General features: G+C 41.0%; 1 protein-coding gene across 9 annotated transcripts in view; it reads left to right on the plus strand.

The window, feature by feature from the left end:
* Nucleotides 1-23,019, plus strand: part of ERC2 (ELKS/RAB6-interacting/CAST family member 2) — a 963,856-nt gene that overhangs the window by 838,697 nt on the left and 102,140 nt on the right. For 2 of the 9 annotated variants that reach the window (XR_014016968.1, XR_014016969.1), the window contains one exon: nt 19,166-19,354. The exons of 6 other annotated variants lie outside the window; for them this stretch is intronic. The gene's annotated coding sequence lies outside the window, so the exon portion shown is untranslated. Of the gene's footprint in view, nt 1-19,165; nt 19,355-19,906; nt 19,989-23,019 lie in introns of those variants that run through there. One more of the 9 variants, XR_014016970.1, reaches the window with a different exon arrangement.

Consider the following 23,019-nt stretch of genomic DNA (forward strand, 5'->3'; position numbering starts at 1 on the left):
TCCTTTTTGGAACAAGGTAGGCTATAAACAAATTCAAGTATTTTAAAATTTTAATAGCAGCCAAAAACTTCCATAAGACTCTTGAAAATGAACTACAGTTTGATCATTTTGAGAAACTTGTGACTGCCTGGATCATCACTGTCACTTTCTGAGCCTGGATCTCTGTAGTACATTTAAGCAGCTAATTTGAGGGAAATTGCCAGTAGCTTGCATTTTCCCATACTGCACACTTTCAAATGCCATTGCTGTAGCGTGTTTTCCACACGAGTGCCCTCCTTTCACCTAGTAGATGTTGTGTTGGTTTTTCTGTTTTGTTTTGTGGCCAAACTCAAGCAAATTATCATCAGAATTGCAAGAAAAAATCAAATGATAAAAGGCCTTTAAATTCTAAAACCCAGGGTGTGTCACTGTGTACATTAAAATCACACTGCACGCCGAGGTCACACCTCCTCTGCCACATTTCTGACTCGTCCCCAGGACAGTGCCTCTATGGGGTCAGCGCTTGGTATATGTTTACCAGGTAGAATTTTGGATGTTTTACCTGGCTTCTACAAATACTGTTGGTTTGCTAATCAAGAGCAAAGTGTTCTCTACCAAGGGAGGTGTGACCGAAGTTTCAGACAGTTCTGTTTGTCATGTTTGGCTGGAGGATTTTACAATGCCAGCTGTTGATGGAAGCATGGAGCAAAATAGATTTGGGAGAGGAAAAAAAATAGTTCTTTCAGCTCCATCCAGTTGGTTTTGTGAAAAGGTTGCCATTATACCAGGTCTCCTTTGAGCAAGAAAAGTAATAGGTTATGTTACATGAATACAAAGCCCTCCAGGATCTTGTGCTGGCTTTCCTTTCCAGCCTCGGCTCTCACCACTGCCTGTCAGGTGTGCGATGCTCCAGGACGCCAACCTCCTTTGCATTCCCCACGGGTCCTCTGCCTTCCTCGTGAGCCTTGCTCATGCTCTCCCTGCTGGTAGTGCTTTTCTCCCCCAGTTGGCCTAGCTGTCTCCTTGCATTTCCTAAGCCTCAGACTAGGAATTCTTTTTTTCCAAAGAGCCTTCCCTAAAGAACTCCCTCCCCTCCAAAAGTAGAAATGCCACTTCTCAGGGCTTCCAGAATTTGCTGTGCAGGACTCTCTTGTTGCCTATTAATACTTTGTATTATAATTATTAAGGTGCCTATATCTCCAGCCAACCTAGGAGTTTCTGGAGCTCTGTATTCCCTACCCCCCCGCACAGTGCCTGGAATATAGTGGGTGCTTAGGGTTCTTGTTGAAAGGAAAAACAGCAGGAGGGAGACAGTGGTAGATAAGTGATACTTCACAAGGGAAAAGGAGAAGCTGTAACCCGTCTGCGTGAAATCCTCAAATATATTCCATTCTTTCTTTATTGTCACCCTATTCTACTTTTCATGACAGAGCAGTTTGCCCCATGTGAAAAGTAAAACCCACTTGTCTACAGGTACACGTTATACATTTGAAAAAGCCTGGCATTTCCCAGCTGGATATTTAGCCAACCCACCACTTGGGAGTTTTATCAGAGTGTCTCAGGTGTTACCTCCCTCTCAGGTCTTTGGAGGAAAAAAGGTGATTAAAGAAACCAATTCTAGGGGAAATTATAGAGTCAAACAGTGCTTTTAATGGGTAAGGAAGGGGTCTGAACTTCCAGAGACAGAGTGGAAATGGGTGCAGATAATCATAATGCGGGGAAAATGCTTCAAGAGCCTCCTGACCATTTTCGCATGCAGTCATCTTTCATATCCTCTGTAAGGTAAAATCACCCTCAGGGTCATAAACCACTGCCAGAGTATTGGACAAGCCCCATAGGTAGTTGTTCTGAGCCAGTAAAAGCATCTTAATTGACCTAAATGACAACAGTTATGTTATAAATATCTAGAATTTATGACCTGAGAAGGCATAATCACATCTTCCATCAGTTAAGTTTGCATAGGAGAAGCTTGGGGATTTAAGATAGGGCTGCAAGTTGGGGGAAATCTGATTAGCCTTAACTTTATGGCAAACACAGAGCTAAGTGAATCGGAGTGCTTTCAAGTTCCTGATCCCTGGGAGTTGAAGGCAGTGGTGTTTTAGAGTCAGAGTCGGTAAAAGCCACCCCATCCCCTCCGTGCAGCTGTCATTTTATTGGCCTTGTAAAGTCTCGCGTTCACCATGACAAATCCAAGACCATATACCTGTGAAGAGGAGATGTTTTAGATTATGGGGTGCACAGGAAGCAGACTGTGGGGTTAGAGGGTGAAAGCTAAAGGCTGGTGTATGTGTTTATGCTGCGCTGTCTTTGGAATGTGCAGAGTCACTGTGAAAAGCAAGTAAATGTTGCTCCAAAGAGCACACCAGAGCCTGATGAGATGCCTCAGCCTTTCAGCATTTCAGTAGGTGAAATTCAAGGCAGAATTTATGCATCTGAAAACACCACCGATCTTTCAAGTCAGTTGAAAAGTTAAACTTGGGTTTTTAAAACATGATATATGTCCTAAAGGGGTTTTTTTGTTTTTGTTTTGTTTGTTTTTGTTTGTATTGAGGGAAATCACTAATATCAAGCAGCACTACTACATCTAAAGCAAAAACCCTAACAAAGCCAACCCATGAAAGGATGTGCATTTTAAAAGAGACACATTATAGAGATAAATTTGATATCATTGATCAACCAGGTGATTGCCCCAGGACTCAGAGATCAGTGGAGGGGAGTCATCTTCATGGTAAAAAGCAAACGGCCAACTTAATCCCAATTTGCAGAGCTTCAAGGTGAACAGTCATTTTGCAGGGCAATGAAGAACTCAGGTCATCTATTTAATGCCAAAGTCTGTGAAGTCAGTGAAATTTCTTTAATGAATCTGAGAACATTCCTTCAAAGAAACCTCCAGTTGAAACCCGTTGAGAGGCTAGTTGTCTTTAACTCTAGAGATGAAGTTTATCCTAGATTAGGCTGACATTTCAGTTTACTGTTTTATAATCTAGGGACAGAGTTCTGAATTCTGAGAGTAGCACGATAGTGCTTTGGCAGACGTACCCATCATTGATGTGGGAACCCTTTTAGTTTCCCATAGCTCCATCCACTGGTAAAGAGATTTCCCAACCAGAGGATCTTTTACACGTGAAATTCTTATACACGTGTCCATGTCCTAACAGTTTCTGAGGGTCAGATGGGTCCTGAGGCAGGCACTCAGTTTGTTACTTCTCAGTGGCTATGAAACAAAACTTCCACTTTGATTTTATTTTTATCATACTTCCACTCTTCCATACCCTTAAATCTTGCATATCCCAAATCCAGGATTCCATGCCTTACAATGTGAAAGAAATAGGAAATCTGGAACTGATTATGAAATTATGAAGCAGGGAGATGAAGAAAATGTACAGGGATAAGTGTACAAACGAATAAGCCCTGATAAACACAAAGCCTGTTGCGAAGGACACATCACTGTGGGTTTGAACTTCTGTTTTCACGTTTCAGCGTAATGCATTCTAGCATTTGCTTTGTGTAGTGCTTGGGGAGCTTTTGGTGTTAACAGAATTCTTTTCTAAAGAAATTCCTTTAGATTCCTTCAGAATTTGTCCAGTTTCCAGGTTCCAATAGGAAAAACATGGACGAGATTTTAATAGAAAAATAGTGTTTCAGATTTTTCATTTGGCAAGCACCCTACTCTAGGGCTGCTCTTGTTTTATTAAGTGGAACAGGTCAGCTTAATAGAGGAGCTCTCAGCGTTTTACCCTGATTTAAGGGTAGAGAGGAGCATGGGCCACCTAGGAAATATACCCCCCTGGGATTTTGAGCCCACTTGTAGTTTCACTGTTCATTCTCATCTCATTGGAAAATATACTGGAATAACAACTATATGTGATGATAAATCAAGACCAAATCCTTTAACGTTCTTCACTTGTGTCTCCTTGAGAAAGGAAAACTGGATCTTTCCGTAAAGTTCTTTCAGATAGGGTTCTCTTCCTGGTGATCAGGAGAGTAGTGGTGGTGGCAGAATGTTTTATTTTTTAGCTTTAGTGCTTTAACTGATTTTAAAGGCAATGCATTTTCATTATTTAAAAATTTCAAATAATTCAAAAGTCTTTGCAAAAGAATTCCACCCTCCAGAAATACTAACATTTTGATGAACTATGTGTCTTCCTAGTTCTTTTTCTATGTCAAGCCTCTGGGGAAAAAAAGAATGAAATCATACTGTACATGTTTTTATAACTTGCTTTTTGAACGTAATGTTGTAGGTTGGACACCTTTTCACACTAACAGATGTATACCTATATACATATACATATATATATATATATATATATATATATATATATATATATATATATATATATATATATACAGCATCCTTTTTCTAGCTGCAGAGTATAGAATTTTTGCATTATTGAACCAGTCCTTAATGATGAGAATATAGTTCTTTTTAAATATTTCCTATTAGAATGCTATAGCTCCTTGTGCTTCACCTTTATGCACTTGTCCAATAATTTCTTTAGAATAAATTCCTAAAAGGAAAGTTGCACGTTTATATTGATAAATATCGTGAAGTGACCTCCCAGAGAGGTTATGCCCATTCACCTTTCTTTTATGTCTTGAATGGCACTACCTCCCTGTACTACCTCCAAGTCTTTTGGTTTTGTTTTACTTTGCTTTTCCAATTTAATTCCAATTTGTACAGAGTTCTCAGAATTCTTCTTCTGGGTGGTAGGGTACAAATCCACAAAAACAACTAAACTGCTAAAACTCCAAAGTCAGTTCAGGGAGGGAGAGAGAAAAAAATGTCCTTGCAGAACTGACCAGTATGTTGGTGAGCACACGCCATTCCTCCACCACCGGGGCCCATGTGGCTTCTCTCCTGTCATTACAGAATTTTAGAGTTGAATTTTAGAGGTTTCTGGATGAGTTGCCTTTCCTGTTTCTTTGTGAGAACAGTTTTCTTTATTGTAGGTAAAGATTTGTAGGCCTTAGTCAAAAAAAGAGAAATGGCTGATGCTAGAAACAGGCAAGCGGCCCCACTTTCCTTGCACTCGACCTTACAAACACGTGAAACAAAGTTCGGTTAACGGGTTGATTTTTGCTGGGCATACGTTTTGAATCTGCATACGTTTTGAATCTGTGGCTTCTCGGCCATTGAGGGGTCTGAGGTTCGGGGCCCTTTTATCCTTTTATTGGTGAATTCACTGAAGTGTAGGCAGACAGAAAATGTTCAAGTGGCAGGCAGATAAACTTGTTAAATCCCTGGGAGTCTTTCCTTCCTTACTCAGGGAGTTTATCATCTTGGTGGAGTTAAAAGGCAATTAGGCCTGCAGGTCTTTGCTGGCTTGTTTATTGGCGTTTTACACATGGGTGTTGAAGAGACAGGGCCGCTTTAAACATTCCTATCCTGCTGGCCGGAGGGGAATGAGACCTCAGCTCAACTCTGAGTCTCCTTGAGAGAGAGCCTTGCCAAAAAGCTGGAGGAAAATCGTTTAAATATAGTACCTGTGCCCCATGATGCTCATTGTTGGTGGAAAATTGCAGTCGGCTAGCTCCATGCTGTGTTACATTTCCTGGGAAATGGTTTTATGGAAGGGCGTTTGATGAAAAAGTTCATTCCTTTTGTAATTGTTAGCTGCTCCCATGGTGTTAGTTAAGGTAGAGACACACTGGAAATGCTTCTTGCTCCAAATCTCTCGGGCCAGCCCATTCATGAGAAGGGAAGGCTGTCAGTTTGAAGTGGGTGAGGGACAGGTTCCCACTAAGCCCCCTGGTCCTTCTGGTTCTCTGAGTCTCCCCAGGCAGGCTAATCCTGTGCAAAGTTGTGAAGGAGGTAGGTCTTGGGTTTCTACAACAATTTCTCCCTTTTCTCACACCCTCCCCTCCATCTGCCCAAAGCCTTTCACACTCGTGTGTTAGTGAAGTAATAGACTCCTCATCCCCACCGTCAGGAAATTTGTTATTTTTTTGAGAGTGAGCTTGGGCACCCATCTCAATGGAACTGATGAGAATTTCCGGGGCTCAGTATACCACAGTGGTTAAAAACACAGGTTCAGGAGTCAGGCACCCCGAGTTCAACTTATGGCTCTATGACTAATTTTGTGGCTCAAATCCCCTTTAATCTCAGGGTTGTTTTTTTTTTTCCATCCGTAAAAGAAAAACAAAGAGAATCTCTACCATGATAGTTTGTTGAAAGAGTAAATAAAATAACATATGAAAAGTGCCTAGTATAGTGCCTGTCACATAAGAGTGCAATAAATAGTAGCTGTTATCATTATTAGAATATGCTTTGTTTATTTAACACACATATATGTGTGTAATATGTATATAGATATATGTATTATATACACACAGACACACTAAGTTAAATGACAATTATATTTTTGGCCAAGCCTGTAATACCTTAGCTATTTTTATTTTACCAATCTAGGGTGCTCCTGAAATATAAAAACCTATCTGGATAAAGTGAGAAAATCCTTGCTCACGTCCAGAATACCTGGAATGTGAAGACTTCAGTTTCCACAACTGACTATTGTGCACAGCAGTCATTGGAACTCCTTTCCGAAATGGCTGCTCCGTATCCAAATCTTGGTTACTTAAGAGTTAGGCACCCTGCCTTAATTTTCTCAACTAAAGAAAACACAATAGATAACTGTAGGTTTTATTCCCAATCTGACCTTCCATGTTCTGAAACTAATTTGCCATAGTGTCTTGCCAGCGTCTGTGCAAGGACTTCCTCTTGCTGAGTAATATGGTTCTGATTAAGGACATCCTATAAGACCCAGGAGGATCTCCTGGGAAGGAAACTGGTCTGAGGTGCAAGTGAGTTTCCATCCTCCAGTCAGATATATGATATTGAAGACCAGAAGGTAGATGGAGTTTATCGTTAGGAAGACTCAGAAAAAGAATTAAAGCAAATGGCTGACAAATTGGTTGTCTTTTATGCAAAAATGACAAGCAAGCTGGGCTCTTACCGAAAGAGGATATGCAGAGCCCTCAGGCCAAATGGCTCAGCAGTCAGCAGGCTTTTTGAAGTCTCTACTTGGATGCCACTACTTTTAACAAGACCTCTGCTGAACTGCCTCCTCATAAACATGTGAAATCTTGAATTTTACCTAAAATATCTGAGATGTGAAAACTTAATTTTCCCCTAAAATATCTGAGTTTCAACACCTATAATAATTCATTCCTCTCTTTAGTGCATGTGATGTTAGGGTGAAATGCCTGTGTTACGTACAAACATAGTATGTTTTTTTCCTGTCTATACTTTTATGAACTGGGTCATAAATGCTAACGCTTGCTCTATTCCACGACGATGCTAGACCTTTCCCTAGAGCCCATTAGGCAGCAGCTCACCCCTGTGATAACCAGGGGGTGACTGAGGAGCTCTGGAGGATCCCAGTTTGCTCTCCCTGGATTCACAGAGGTTCTGCATCCGTGGAGGGAAGGACGAAAAGTGGTATGCAGTGAGCAATGGAGTTTGGAGAGCTTGGAGTTTCTTTACCAAATATCTAAGAATCTACTAATAGTTGTAACTCTAATGTGATTTTCTTGTTAATCTCTGTCAAACCATGAAATCTGATACGTTAGCCATGACTAAGCCGTGAAATTTGTCAGCTTCGTCTGTGATTTACACAAGCTCTATTTAAAGAAGAAAAGTCTTAACACAAAGTGTGGAACATTACTTCCCAGCGTGTTTTCCTCAGCTTGCCTCTAGTATCTTGTGACAACAAGTAAGAAGAGAGTGTATCTCTTGTGCTGTTTCAAGGACCAAGGATGGATAAGATAAAGCCCAAAACTAAATCATTTATTTTCCTTTGAGATGATAAATATGAACATGGTAGATCTGCTTAGTAGATGTCAATAAGTGTTAAATAAGGTTCAAAAATAGTTTTATGGTTCATATCATTGGGCATGCTAATAAACTTCCTTAAAGTGATAGATTCTTTGTTTTCAAGAGAAGATAAATGAGTAAAACCTGTATTTTTTTTTTTTGAGTCACAAATTGCATAGTTAATCTCTTCAATATAGTAGAGTGGCTATGGGTATAGGCTCTGGAACTTGAAATCCCTTTTAGTCATTGGCTAGCTGGGTGACTTTGTATGAATCACTTAATTTTTTTCCCTCAGTTTTCTCTTCTGAAAAATAAGACTGATAATACTGAGAAGTACTTTAGGAGGCTTGAGGGCATAAAAAAGATACTATCTCTAATGCACAGAGCTAGGCACACATGTCCTTTATCCATGTGGGCTCCTGTTATACTTAGTATAACGTTATCTAATGATATAATAGATCATGGGATATCCTTGTTACCCAAAGGAAATTTGATTAAGTTAATGTACTTGGGAAAAGTATTTATTTTACCAAAGGAAAACTGGGCAGTGTTTGAATGCTCCATATGAAGAAAGGCAGAGCAACACAAAGGAGGAAGAACATGTTGCAGAACTAAAGAGTGGTGAGGGCCAGGATGTCTTTCTCTTCTCTCCCTGCCAAATGCCTTTTTTCCCAGAACGCCCAGATCTTCCCCACTGTCTCCTGACCTCTGCTCTATAGAGTCAGAATCAGATAACCAGGTGACTGAGAACCTTGATAACTTTGGTGACTTATAGTCCAGTGGTTTTGAAAGTTTTTTTTTTTTTTTAACACTAAATCTTGTGCAGTGCTCCCGGGTCTAAAATGACCCTTCTCAGATACCTTTCAGCTAGATCCCTGGGACATAAGCTGTGGAAACAGTGTTGGGCCAGTCTGTTCATTTTATGGACAGTGACCCTCAAGTCCGAGGAGTTCAGGCGAGTTGCTCCAGTTCTCACCACTGCTGGCTGAGAGCAGCCTGGCCATGTCTTCCTGCCTTACCCAGTTCCTGTGCCATTACCCTGACTTCCCTTCCCGCATCAACGGGAGGAAGAGAAAAGCAAGGAGCGTAAGATTTCAGGATAGCTTTCATCAACTTGCCTAGGCTCTTCCCGCATCCTTGGACCCTTGAGAGATCCACTATCGTTGTTATAGAATCTATGAACCTCCCTTCCCCCTAGAAATTCTATGCAAAATATTGTATGTATCCATACATTTTTCTGTGAAGAAGGTCTATAACTTTTATCAGATTCTCTCAAAAGGGTTTATGACCTCAAAAGGGTTAAGAACAATTTCCTTATAATTTGTGCCTGTAAAAGTCACAATTCTAGTTCTGATTGTGAGTTGCAAGGTTAACAATTACATCCAATTTCTTAACCTTTCAAAGCAAATGTGACATATAAGCCTTTGAGTGCCAGGCTTGCTTGTAAAACAGCAGTTGGGTCCTGAGTTCATCTGGTTGTTTATGCAGCTTTAGTTTTCAGCACGAATCCTAGATGGAACTAGTTTTTAACCATCTTTGAACCTAAATGGTTCAAATTTACTAATATAATGTATGTCTTTTTTCAGTGCTTCAAAAAAGTACACTTATTTCTAGACCTGAACTTTGATTTACTTGCTTAGTTCTGCTTTGACCCTGGATTAAGGTTGTCAGATTTCATAAATAAAAATGCAGTATACCTAGTTATATTTGAATTTAAGATAAACAGGAAATAATTTTTTAGCAGAGCTTTTGAGAAGGGGAGGAAAAATGGATCAGCTCTGCCGATATGCAAAGAGCCTTCTTTCAACCCTAGAACTTGTGTTGCAAAAATTAAAGGAAGTTTATTATAAATGAGCACAGGATCTTTTTTGAGGTGATGGAAATGTTCTAACACTGGTTTGTGGTGATGTCTGCACCACAAATAAAGTTATTCAAGATCCTTGAACTTTACACTGAAGATGATTGAACTTGCCAGCATGTAAATTACAGCTCAGAAAACTGTTAAAAAAAATTGCAGGATAGCTTTATAAAAACTGTTGCTTAATTTTTTATTCAGAGTTTCATACTAATTTGAGAAGATGATGAAAACCACAAATCCACGACTCAGAATAAAGCATGAAAGTGCTTACGCCAAATTTTGCATACAATTTCTAGATCTGCTGAAGCTCATCTCTAGAAGCCAACTCCTGCCTTAACCCGGATTCCACACACTGTTAACATCCTTTTCTGGGACTTGGCAGTAAGGCTGCTCAGTGGCAAAAGCAAGGACTCGCTGCTCTTAGAAGTTCTGTTCAGTAATGACTGTGAGGGTGACCTATGACACCTGCCACCCCAGTGAAGCTGTCTCTCCCCTACTTCACGCTGAGAAGGACATGGGGAGGGCAGTACTCATCTTAGGGTGTATGTAGAGCCCTGGATTTTGTGCTTTTAACAGCGGCACATGCCTGCTCAAGCAGACCCATGTTCTCACCGTGACTCACTTCTTTGGTGCAAACAAAATTTTCATGTGCCAGTGTGTGGACTCACTCAGGAGGCACTTCCATCAAAACACAGAAAATTCGTCGTATGATTTTAACACCAGCTGGAACTGGGAAGTGGGCTGCTCTTCTCTTTTATCTCTGTTCATGTAGCCAGGTGTTCTGAGAAACATAGGCAGGCCAGGGTGAATGATTTCAGTGGAAAGGGGGTGGGGTGGGGGGATGCTCATCCACAGGAAAAGTGTGCCCTGAGACATTCATTCTTTATGTATCAAGAGTTAAAGACCCGCTCCTCCAGATTTAATTACTAAATTTTACAAAGGACAGTTCTTTTTTTTTGATTATATAATTATTATTTTAATGGAGAACTCACAACCAAATCTAAAATTATTAACATATAGATATGATTTATAAAATAAAAGGATACAGAGGAAACTATTTTGCCCATTCCCCAGCATTTTCTTTTTTTTTAACATCTTTTTTGAGTATAATTGCTTTACAATGGTGTGTTAGTTTCCGCTATATAACAAAGTGAATCAGCTATATGTATACATGTATCCCCATATCTCTTCCCTCTTGCGTCTCCCTCCCTTCCACCCTCCCTATCCCACCCCTCTAGGTGGTCACAAAGCATCAAGCTGATCTCCCTCTGCTATGCAGCTGCTTCCCACTAGCTATCGGTTTTACATTTGGTAGTGTATATATGTCCATGCCACTCTCTTACTTCCTCCCAGTTTACCCTTCCCCCTCCCCTCATCCCAAGTCCATTCTCTAGTAGGTCTTTGTGGTTATTCCCATCCTGCCCCTGGGTTCTTCATGACCTTTTTTTTTTTTTTAGATTCCATATATATGTGTTAGCACATGGTATTTGTTTTTCTCTTTCTGACTTCACTCTGTATGACAGTCTCTAGGTCCATCCACCTCACTACAAATAACTCAATTTCGTTTCTTTTTACGGTTGAGTAATATTCCATTGTATGTGTGCCACATCTTCTTTATCCATTCATCTGTCGATGGACACTTAGCTTGCTTCCATGTTCTGGCTATTGTAAATAGAGCTGCAATGAACATTGTGGTACATGACTCTTTTTGAATTATGGTTTCCTCAGGGTATATGCCCAGTAGTGGAATTGCTGGGTCGTATGGTAGTTCTATTTTTAGTTTTTTAAGGAACCTCCATACTGTTCTCCATGGTGAGTGTATCAGTTTACATTCCCACCAACAGTGCAAGAGGGTTCCCTTTTCTCCACACCCTCTCCAGCATTTATTGTCTGTAGACTTTTTGATGATGGCCATTCTCACTGGTGTGAGATGATATCTCATTGTAGTTTTGATTTCCATTTCTCTAATGATTAGTGATGTTGAGCATCTTTCATGTGTTTGTTAGCAATCTGTATATCTTCTTTGGAGAAATGTCTATTTAGTCTTCTGCTCATTTTTGGATGGGGTTGTTTGTTTTTTTGATATTGAGCTGCATAAGCTGCTTCTGAATTCTGGAGATTAATCCCTTGTCAGTTGCTTCATTTGCAAATATTCCCTCCTATTCTGAGGGTTGTCTTTTCATCTTGTTTATGGTTTCCTTTGCTGTGCAAAAGCTTTTTAAGTTTCATTAGGTCCCACTTGTTTATTTTTGTTTTTATTTCCATTTCTCTAGGAGGTAGGTCAAAAAGGATCTTGCTGTGATTTATGTGATAGAGTGTTCTGCCTATGTTTTCCTCTAAGAGTTTGATAGTGTCTGGCCTTACATTTAGGTCTTTAATTCATTTTGAGTTTATTTTTGTGTATGGTGTTAAGCAGTGTTCTAATTTCATTCTTTTACATGTAGCTGTCCAGTTTTCCCAGCACCACTTACTGAAGAGGCTGTCTTTTCTCCATTGTACATTCTTGCCTCCTTTATCAAAGATAAGGTGACCATATGTGAGTGGGTTTATCTCCGGGCTTTCTATCCTGTTCCTTTGATCTATATTTCTGTTTTTGTTCCAGTACCATACTGTCTTGATGACTGTAGCTTTGTAGTATAGTCTGAAGTCAGGGAGCCTGATTCCTCCAGCTCTCTTTTTCTTTTTCAAGATTGCTTTGGCTATTTGGGGTCTTTCGTGTTTCCATACAAATTGTGAAATTTTTTTGTTCTAGTTCTGTGAAAATTGCCATTGGTAGTTTGAGAGGGATTGCATTGAATCTGTAGATTGCTTTGGGTAGTATAGTCCTTTTCACAATGTTGATTCTTCCAATCCAAGAACATGGTATATCTCTCCATCTGCTTGTGTCATCTTTCATTTCTTTCATCAGTGTCTTACAGTTTTCCACATACACGTCTTTTGTCTCCTTAGGTAGGTTTATTCCTAGGTATTTTTATTCTTTTTGTTGCAATGGTAAATGGGAATGTTTCCTTAATTTCTCTTTCAGATTTTTCATCATTAGTGCCTAGGAATGCAAGAGATTTCTGTGCATTAATTTTGTATCCTGCTACTTTACCAAATTCATTGATTAGCTCTAGTAGTTTTCTGGTAGCATCTTTAGGACTCTCTATGTACAGAATCATGTCATCTGCAAACAGTGACACTTTTACTTCTTCTTTTCCGATTTGGATTCCTTTTATTTCTTTTTCGTCTCTGATTGCTGTTGCTAAAACTTCCAAAACTGTTGAATAATAGTGGTGAGAGTGGGCAACCTTGTCTTGTTCCTGATCTTAGTGGAAATGGTTTCAGTTTTTCACCATTGAGAACGATGTTGGCTGTGGGTTTGTCGTATATGGCCTTTATTATGTTGAGGTAAGTTCCCTCTATGCCTACTTTCTGGAGGATTTTTATCATAAATGGGTGTTGAATTTTGTCGAAAGTTTTTTCTGCATCTATTGAGATGATCATATGGTTTTTCTCCTTCAGTTTGTTAATATGGTTTATCACATTGATTGATTTGCATATATTGAAGAACCCTTGCATTCCTGGGATAAACGCCACTTGATCATGGTGTATGATCCTTTGAATGTGCTGTTGGATTCTGTTTGCTAGTATTTTGTTGAGGATTTTTGCATCTATGTTCATCAGTGATCTTGGCCTGTAGTTTTCTTTCTTTGTGATATCTTTGTCTGGTTTTGGTATCAGGGTGATGATGGCCTCGTAGAATGAGTTTGGGAGTGTTCCTCCCTCTGCTGTATTTTGGAGGAGTTTGAGAAGGATAGGTGTTAGCTTTTCTCTAAATGTTTGATAGAATTTGCCTGTGAAGCCATCTGGTCCTGGGGTTTGTTGGAAGATTTTTAATCACAGTTTCAATTTCAGTGCTTGTGATTGGTCTGTTTATATTTTCTATTTCTTCCTGGTTCAGTCTCAGAAGGTTGTGCCTTTCTAAGAATTTGCCATTTCTTCCAGGTTGTCCGTTTTATTGGCATAGAGTTGCTTGTAGTAATCTCTCATGATCCTTTGTATTTCTGCAGTGTCAGCTGTTACTTCTCCTTTTTCCGTTCTAATTCTATTGATTTGAGTCAAAAGACAGTTCTTTATACAGCTCATAAAAGTCCCTCTGCTAGACCCTCCAGACAACTACTTCTATTTTTCTATTATTGTTTATTCTAAATGTTACCTCTACCAAACAAAAAACCGTAAGCCAAAAAGAACAATGGGAGGAGGGCCAGGGCCCTTCAGAGATGCCTTTATTTTTACTCTTTCCCCATTTGAGAGACTGTCACACCCTAGCAGTCAGATCTCACTGGTTGCAGGAGAGAAGTTAGGGGCAGTAAGATGGGACAGCTGTATCGTGGTGATAGCTAGAGGGGAAGGCTGCCTGGGAACTGAGGAAGCAGTGGGGCCTCAGCTCTGATCATCTGAACTCCCCTAATATACCTCTCCATGCTCTGAGGCATTAGGACTTCTAGTGAGAGAAACTGTTAGAATCCGAACATTTTCATCCAGTTACGCCCCAACAAAGGCCAGGCTTTACATGCAAACCAACCTGGTTCTTTTGACAGGCTTGATCAGAAGTCAGTACTTTGGGACTTCCCTGGTGGCGCAGTGGTTGAGAATCCACCTGCCAGTGCAGGGGACACACGTTCTAGCCCTGGTCCAGGAAGATCCCACTTGCCGCAGAGCACCTAAGCCCATGCGCCACAACTACTGAACCTGCACTCTAGAGTCCGCAAGCCACAACTACTGAGCCTGTGAGCCACAACTACTGAAGCATGCCTAGAGCCCATTCTCTGCAGCGAGAAGCCACCTCAACAAGAAGCCTGCGCACCGCAATGAAGAGTAGCCCCCACTCACCGCAACTAGAGAAATCCCACACAAAGCAACGAAGACCCAACACAGCCAAAAGTAAATAAAATAAATAAATAAATAAATGAAAAAGCAGTCAGTACTGTGAGGTGTGCAGAAGTTTGTGCCTTAAAGTCTCGCTGAAATCCCACTACTGTGGAATTCCTAGGCTGGTCTCAGCTACCTGCTAGTGTGAAGATATACAGTCAGCCCTCCACATCCATGGGTTCCACATCTGCAGATTCAACGAACTGCAGATCAAAAATATTTGAAGAAAAATTCCAGAAAGTTCCAAAAGCAAACCTTGAATTTGCCATGCTCCAGCAACTATTTACAGAGCATTTATCAATATGTCCTGTACAACTATTTACATAGCATTTACATTGTATTAGGGGTAGAGATGATTTAAAGTATACTGGAGGATGTGCATAGGTTATATGCAAATACTATGCCACTTTATATAGGGGACTTGGGCATCCATGGATTCTGATATCCACTAGGTGTCCTAAAACCAATTCCCCAGAATACTGAGGGAGTGTGACTAATTAACTCATTGAGAGGGCAAACCAATTCAACCCCTTTCTTCAAGGCTTCACAATGCATATTGCTTATATAATGAATTTTGTCTTCTCATTGAAGCAAGCCTGAAGGAAGGGCCTCTGCCAACCCACTCTTACTTTACTGCTGGCATGTGGAAGAGAGTAAATGCCTTTCTTTAAAAAATATTCTGTTAATCCATCAGTCTTGCCTACTTTAAGTGTCTTTGCCCACATTTGTCCAAATAAATGAGACTACCATTTTTGGCTTTTTCTCTACAGGGTGAGTTTCATTTCTGTTTGAAACCAGACTATTCCACCTTTTTGGCTGAACCTGAATTCGAGAAACCCAGCAACAATCTTAAGGTTTAATTTTCTTTCCTGTGGAAATTAGAAGCCACATGCCCACTTTGGAACTCACTGTATAGACACTTGTTCTTCACTTGTAATTTTCTCCTCCACATCCTTTTCCTCTCTCTGATCTTTAGGTAAAATTATTTCTATTTGATATACCTTTTCCCCACTTTGGTCCTTAATGGGTCAGTTAGTCTTATGTGACTTCCTGGCCCTGATAGAAGGCGGTATTGAGATCCTGGGTCTTTTTGTTTAGCCAGTTCTAAGGAGCATGGTGGTTCCTTCCCTCCTCACACTTTAAGGAGAAGACATCATAATACTCAAAGATGCTGCAAGGAAAATCCAATAAATACCTCAGCTGTTCTCTTAAAGCAGTGGTTATCAACCAGAGCTGATATTAGCCCCGACCACTGGACATTTGGCAGTGTCCCCTAGAGACATTTCTGGATGTCCAGTGTGGAACAGGAACGCGGCTGACATCTAGTAGGTAGAGGCCAGAGGACTCTGCTACACATCCTTTAGTGCATAGACAGTTCCAACAACAAAGAATCATCTGGCCCCAAACTTGAAGAGTGCCAATGTTGAAAATCCTGTGACAGAAGAATTCTTGCTCTTTTTTCTTTTCCCTCAAGGCCTGGGATAAGAGAAAAAAGAAAGGAAATGCTCCATTTTGATGAGTGTGTATGTCCTCAGTTCTTACATCCCACGCGGATCCAGGAATTGGAGAGCACAAGGATACCACTGAGCAGGGCAAAGTGCAAGGTCAAGGCAGCTCTTCTTGGCTCCAACAGCTGTCTCAACTCCAAGGAGAGACAACTTTGACCAAAGCAGAGGACCACAACGTTATAAGGCTATTTAGTATGTGATAAAAATCATTTTGCAGGTTAAAGTGCTTCCTTCTGCCCATAAAATGGTATATTTTTTAAATAACTCAAAAATAGGAGGCACTTCACTGTGATGTGAGCAGGAAACAGGGCTGCTGCTCAGAGCCACAGTCAATTAATTTCATCCTTGTAATCAAGCCTATCCAAGCTGTAGGTGGTAGCACTCTTCATATGTTCTCCAGTGTACTGTTGACTTACTCCATGTTCTAAATGTCCCTACTGTCAACACAAAGGGATTCAAGGAGTTTCCTGGAACCAGTTTCTCTCTATATATGTCTTGGCTCCATTATCCCTCACTCCTTTGGTGGTAGCAAAATAGCTGCTCAACTGCCAGATTGTACCTCCTCTCACATGAAAGCCCAAGAGTAAGACTCTTCCCCAAGATTCTCAGTGTGTCTCACTAGCTTTAGTTGGGTCATGTGCTCACTCCTAAACAAATGCTGTGGCTAGGAGAATGCTAGGAGCTGATTGGCTGAGGCCTAGGTTACTGCATACCCTGGAGCTGGAGTGGAGCCCCGTGTCATGCACATGAGCTGCAAGTGGGGTGGATGTGTTACCTCAAAGGGAAATTGGGGTAAGATAATGAAAATAGGAGGAATGGATGCCCAGGAGAATAAAGACACGTGTGTGTGCGCGTGTGTGCACGCATGTGCGCACGCACACGCACACACACACACTACTTGCTATTAACAGGTTTTGGAATCTGTGGTGGAAGTTATGCAGCTAGCCCATTACCTAGCAACATAACTGGAGATAACATCAAACTCTCCCAGCCTCCTTTTTCTCCTCTGAAACATGGAAGTAACAACACTATTAGGGTGGTTATAAAAAAGCAAGTATCTTGGGATATTGGAAGTGTCGTGCAAACAAGTGGTGGTGGTAGTGTCAGATGCATTTAGTTAGTGAATTTAGTTCAGCTTCTAGAGTCTAGAAGAATCTAGACCAGCTACAATCCACACAGCTGGTCCATGCAGACCTTCGAAGCCAGTGTCTAAATTTATCCAATTGTCATTGTTGCAGGTCAGTTTGAAATCTTCTGAGGTCAATGACTGAGGTAATTGATCCACTTGCTGTGGATCTTGAAAAAGTCTCTGTTAAATGACATAATTGGTTTTAATTGTATAATTACGGCACTTAAAGTGTGGGGGTGAAAGGTTACTATTATATTTAGAAGTGAGATCCCCAAATGAAGCAAGGGCGTGTAAGCCAGTGTTTCTTCGAATTTCTCTTTTTATTTTTTCAGAGGGAAGGTAGAGTAGGCTGGCCTTGGCCCTGGCCATTTTGGATGATTATCTTGAATGAGGTAGCGCTGGGGCTGCTCATGGCATCATAGGAACCTTTGTAAAGAGACGGGAAAGGGCTTCCGTAAAGACCTCATTGTGATCTGAAGTTAATGAGCAGTGGGAACTCAACTGTCAGCAATTGAATCTGATTGGGCAGGTAATTATATGATTGCCTCGGGTGTTTGCACACGCACAGGGATATTTTTATTGGACAAAACCTAATTGCTTACTTACTTAGTGGAGCGAAAACCTAAACAAATTTGTGTTGTCATAGGTTAAAAAGACATCCTTTCTTTGTCTCTAAAATAGCTGCCTGCTCGTTTCGTTCTGTCTTCAATCAAGGATTTTGTTTGCAGGCCTTGAATTATATGATAATATGAAAATGTAAAGGAAAGCTACTTTGGACTGTGCATTTTGGTAAAAACGTGCTTATTGCCATGTCTTAAACCATCCCCTACAATGGTCTCTTTCATAATGCACAGGCAGCTAGAACCTTGGGCAACACTCAAGCTACTGGGACTTTCGCAGGTTTTTTTGTTGTTGTTGTTTGTTTTGTTTTCCTGCGTGGAGGCCCCTGCAAGATTGGCTTCTTAAACTATCTGGTTTTCCTTAGCTGCATAAGGCAAGTGGGAGGTATCATGTCTGTGGTAGCCTTTTAGACATCAGAAACACCAAGGATAAGAGCAGCAAAGCAAAGACCCCCTTTTGTGATTTTCTGGGGACTTGGAGGAAAGGGAAAGGCAAAGTGAGAGAGCCAAAGGGAAGAAGCCCTGGGGCTCCCACTTTGGGGATGCCAAGTTGCAGTTGGGCCTCGTGTCGTTTCAGCTGTCCTGAGCGAGCTTGGCATCTCAGTTTACCTGTAATGCTGGTGTGCAGAAAACAGATTGCTGCAATTGGGTCTATTCTGTAGCAGTTCAAGTCCACATTACTGTTTCACTTTTTTTCCTATCTTCTTATAGAACAAACTATTTTCTGTGTTCTTTCCTTTCCTGGGATCCCACTTGGAAGAGTGTGAAACACAACTGGATTGTGGGGATTGGAGGAGCACCTTGTGATGAAAGCTGCCGACTCCAGATCTGGTGCCTTTGTTGAGTATAGGATTATGGCCTGGACAATGGCTGAGAACAAAGGACATTCAGCCCCTCAGACCAACCATGATTTCTCATCTCAGATTCGGACACATGCTGACATATTCCAGTCTTGTCTGGCTAACTCCATGGGTCCTCTAGGCTCAGCGTTAAATGTCACTTCTTCTGGGAATCCTTCCTTGACCACCCACCTCCAGTCTGGGTTGACTGCCTTTGCTTTGTGCTCCACTGCACCTCTAGGTTCCTTTACACACTGTCCTTTAATTGCTTGTCTCCCTGTCCAGAATAGCCCATAAACTCCGTGAGGGCAGGGCTTGTGTTAATATTTGTCACTACTGTCTCCCCAGAGCCTGGCACAGTGCTTGATGAGTGTGTTCGGAATGACTGAATGGGGAAAGGAATGGTTGCTGGGTGTCCTAGGGAATCATGGTGTGTGCTGCCTGGGCTTCCCTACCCTTGCTGTTAATACCACTTTCTTGTTGCTTATAATTTTCATTGCCCCAGATGATCCAGCTCTGTCGGAGGCACGGAGGCACAGTCAAATCTCATGCTGTACATTGATCACCTGTCCAACCTTTGCCTAGAGTGGGAGCCCCCAGTTCCTTCAAGAGATCCAACTTTACGTGTCTGTAAAGAAGAAGAGGAGGAGGGAGACAGCGGGGAGGATCCGGTGGCAGTTTAACACCAGAGCAGGTCCCATGTTTACTTTTACCCTTTCGGAGGTGGGTAACTGCAAATGCCATGGGGAGTTGGGTTAGGGACTCTGAATATTGATCTTGGATTTGGGGGCTCATATGTACTTTATGTTTTGCTAGAGTGTAGGGGTTGCTATTTTTTTGGTTAAATCATAGCCAGACTGTTCCATGAATTCCCACCAGCATAGAACAAAAATCCAGGTTCATCATCCACATGAAGTAAATTGTCCATTGGCTTCCAGTTGTTTGTGTCTTGCTATGTGGGTAGAGAGTACGGTTCATTCATTGGTTCCTATTTCATGACTATTTATCATTTGCTTTGCAAGGCCTATGATTTTCAACAGGCTTTCTTGTTTTGAAACTCTGGCTTTTGATGTTTTGAATTCCTCCCTCCTCGGTCAACCTCTTAGACCATGAGATCCCGAATAACTACTGAATAGATGAGATTTCATTTAGGACCACACATTTGTGGTGGTCTAGTCCCAAACAGTCCTGTGGTATGTCTAACCAGCTTTTTCCCTAAGCAGAATGTGAATTTGTGACCCTGTAGACCTTCGGCAATAGGGCTTCCTGTTGAACCCCTCAAGCCCCCAGCCATCCCTAAGTTTGTACTGCCTGTTGTTGGTTGGGCTATGATAACAGTTTCTGGATGGATGGACGTGTGCACATGGAAACTGCAGCCTCGCGTGTGGACAGGCAAGGTAAACCCTCAGAGACCCTGGGTGCTTCTTGCGTAGCGGTCTGTGCCAACTATCCTAGGTCTGAAGTATATTCTCCCTCTGTTGGTTCTTTTTTTTTTAAATTTCTATTGGAATATAGTTGATTTACAGTGTTGTGTTAGTTTCAGGTGTACAGCAAAGTGAATCAGTTATACATATACACATATCCACTCTTTTTTAGATTCTTTTCCCATATAGGTCATTACAGAGTACTGAGTAGAGTTCCCTGTGCTATACAGTAGGTCTTTTTTAGTTATCTATTTTATATATAGTAGTGTGTATATGTCAATCCCAATCTCCCAATTTATCCCTCCCCCTCACCTTACCCCCCTGGTAACCATAAGTTTGTTTTCTACATCTGTGACTCTATTTCTGTTTTGTAAATAAGTTCATTTGTACCGTTTTTTTAGTTTCCACATATAAGCAATATCATATGATATTTGTCTTTCTCTGTGTGACTTACTTTACTCAGTATGACAGTGTCTAGGTCCATCTGTGTTGCTGAAAATGGCATTATTTTGTTCTTTTTGTGGCTGAATAATATTCCATTGTATATATGCATCACATCTTCTTTATCCATTCCTGTGTTGATGGACATTTAGGTTGCTTCCATGTCTGGGCTATTGTAAATAGTGCTGCAATGAACATTGGGGTGCCTCTATCTTGTCACAGTATGGTTTTCTCTGGGTATATGCCCAGGAGTGGGATTGCTGGATCATATGGTATTTCCTTTTTTTTTTTTAATAAATTTATTTATTTATTTATTTATTTATTTATTTATGGCTGCATTGGGTCTTTGTTGCTGCATGCAGGCTTTCTCTAGTTGTGGCGAGGGGGGACTATTCTTCGTTGTGGTGCACGTGCTTCTCATTGCGGTGGCTTCTCTTGTTGCAGAGCATGGACTCTAGGCACACAGGCTCAGTAGTTGTGGCTTGCGGCTCTAGAGCACAGGCTCAGTAGTTGTGGCGCATGGGCTTAGTTGCTCCACAGCATGTGCGATCTTCCCGGACCAGGGCTCGAACCTGTGTCCCCTGCATTGGCAGGCGGATTCTTAACCACTGTGCCACCAGGGAAGTCCCTGGATCATATGGTGTTTCTGTATTTAGTTTTTTATGGAACCTCCATACTGTTCTCCATAATGGTTATACCAATTTACATTCCCCCCAACAGTGTAGGAGGGTTCCCTTTTGTCCACATCCTCTCCAGCATTTATTGTTTGTAGACTTTTTGATGATGACCATTCTAACTGGTGTGAGGTGGTACCTCATTGTAGTTTTGATTTGCATTTCTCTAATAATTAGCGATGTTGAACATCTTTTCATGTGCTTTTTGTCCATCTGTATGTCTTCTTTGGAGAAATGTCTATTTAGATCTTCCACCCATTTTTTGATTGGGTTGTTTGATTTTTTGACATTGAGCTTCATGAGCTGTTTGTATATTTTGGAAATGAATCCCTTGCAGGTCTCATTGTTTGCAAATATTTGCTGCCTCTGTTGGTTCTAAGTCTCTACTTACTTTGCATTCTTCAGCTGCATATCTGCTTTGGCATAATAAGCACGTAGATTAGAAACTTTGGGGGTTCCTTCAAGAAAGAGAGTTTAAACGACCTCATCTTATAGTATGTGTGTTCGCCAGTGCTGTGTGCCTTGAACCAAACAGGGATGGGCCATGGTGAGCTTTATTCCTGAATCCAAGGAAAGTTTAGTTTAATTTTCAGTTTTGGAATAGCACCAACAGATGCCTCACCACCCCATATCCTTTCTGGATTGAGGCAGGTAATTACTGCCTACACAAATAAATCACATACTTTTGCAAAAAAAAAAAAAATCTTTGAATGACATTTGATTTATAATTAAACTTGGCGATGCAGTCTCTGAAGTGTCTCATCTTGTCTAATCACAATGATCTACTTCCTTTCAGAGTACTTCTGCGTGTAGGGGTTAGTCCTCTTGTTATCATCACATAATATGGGGATGGGAATAATTTAAGAAAAAGAAAAATTAGAATAAATGATTGCCGTTTTAGGTCAAAGTCAAACCACTGATTGTTTCTATTTGTGATTTTTAAAAAACATTTTTACGTCTCTTCATTGACTGATTTATTCTGCAAACAGATTTAAACACTGGCTTTCTAAGTGCCCTGCCTGCACCAGCAACCTCCTTCCCAGCATCACCTGGGAACTTGTTAGAAATCCAGAGTCTCAGGCCCCACCCAGACCTACTGAATTAGAAACTCTGTAGGTGGGGTCCAGCACACTGGGTTTGAATGAACTTCCTGATGATTCTGCTGCACACAAAAGTTTGAGAACTATTGGTCTAAAACTCCTGTGAATGCATGAGGTGAGGGCATTAATAGGAGTTTACCTCTAACCCTGTCATCCAGGAGCTTGAAATCCAATCATGGGCACAAAGCATAAATTCATCAGACAGTTAGGCAGCATGATGTTTATAAAATGTAAATTACATCATACACTCACTTCCTAAGTCCCTCCAGGCAGTTCCCTTTGTACTTGAAATAAATGTAAAGGCTTGCTGAGACCTACAAGGCCTGGCATGCTCCCTCCCCTGCCTACCTGCCCAGCTCATCTGGTGCTGTTTCCCCCCCCAACCCCTAACCTGTGCTCTGCCACACCACACTGGCCTTCTTTCTGGTCCTCAAACATACCCCCTGAGTGTGGTGTCAGCAGGGATACAGAGGAAGGGGAAGGAAGAGTGAAAATTGCTAAGGTTAAAAGTAGAATTGGTCACTAAAGCATTTTTTAATTAGGTATAATATTTCTAAACCAATATCCCCATTGGGCAATATATTGATATGTTGATTCTTATATATATTGATTGAATAAATATGTTAATGTGATCATATTAGTGGCCCCATCTTGTAGTGGAGCAAAGTCTGAAACGACTCTCTGAATCGTTAAGGAAATATTCACTGTGGTTTAGTTTAA

This window comes from Mesoplodon bidens, assembly GCF_964165515.1.
Source record: "Mesoplodon bidens genome assembly, chromosome: 10".
Taxonomy (NCBI): Eukaryota; Metazoa; Chordata; class Mammalia; order Artiodactyla; family Ziphiidae; genus Mesoplodon; species Mesoplodon bidens.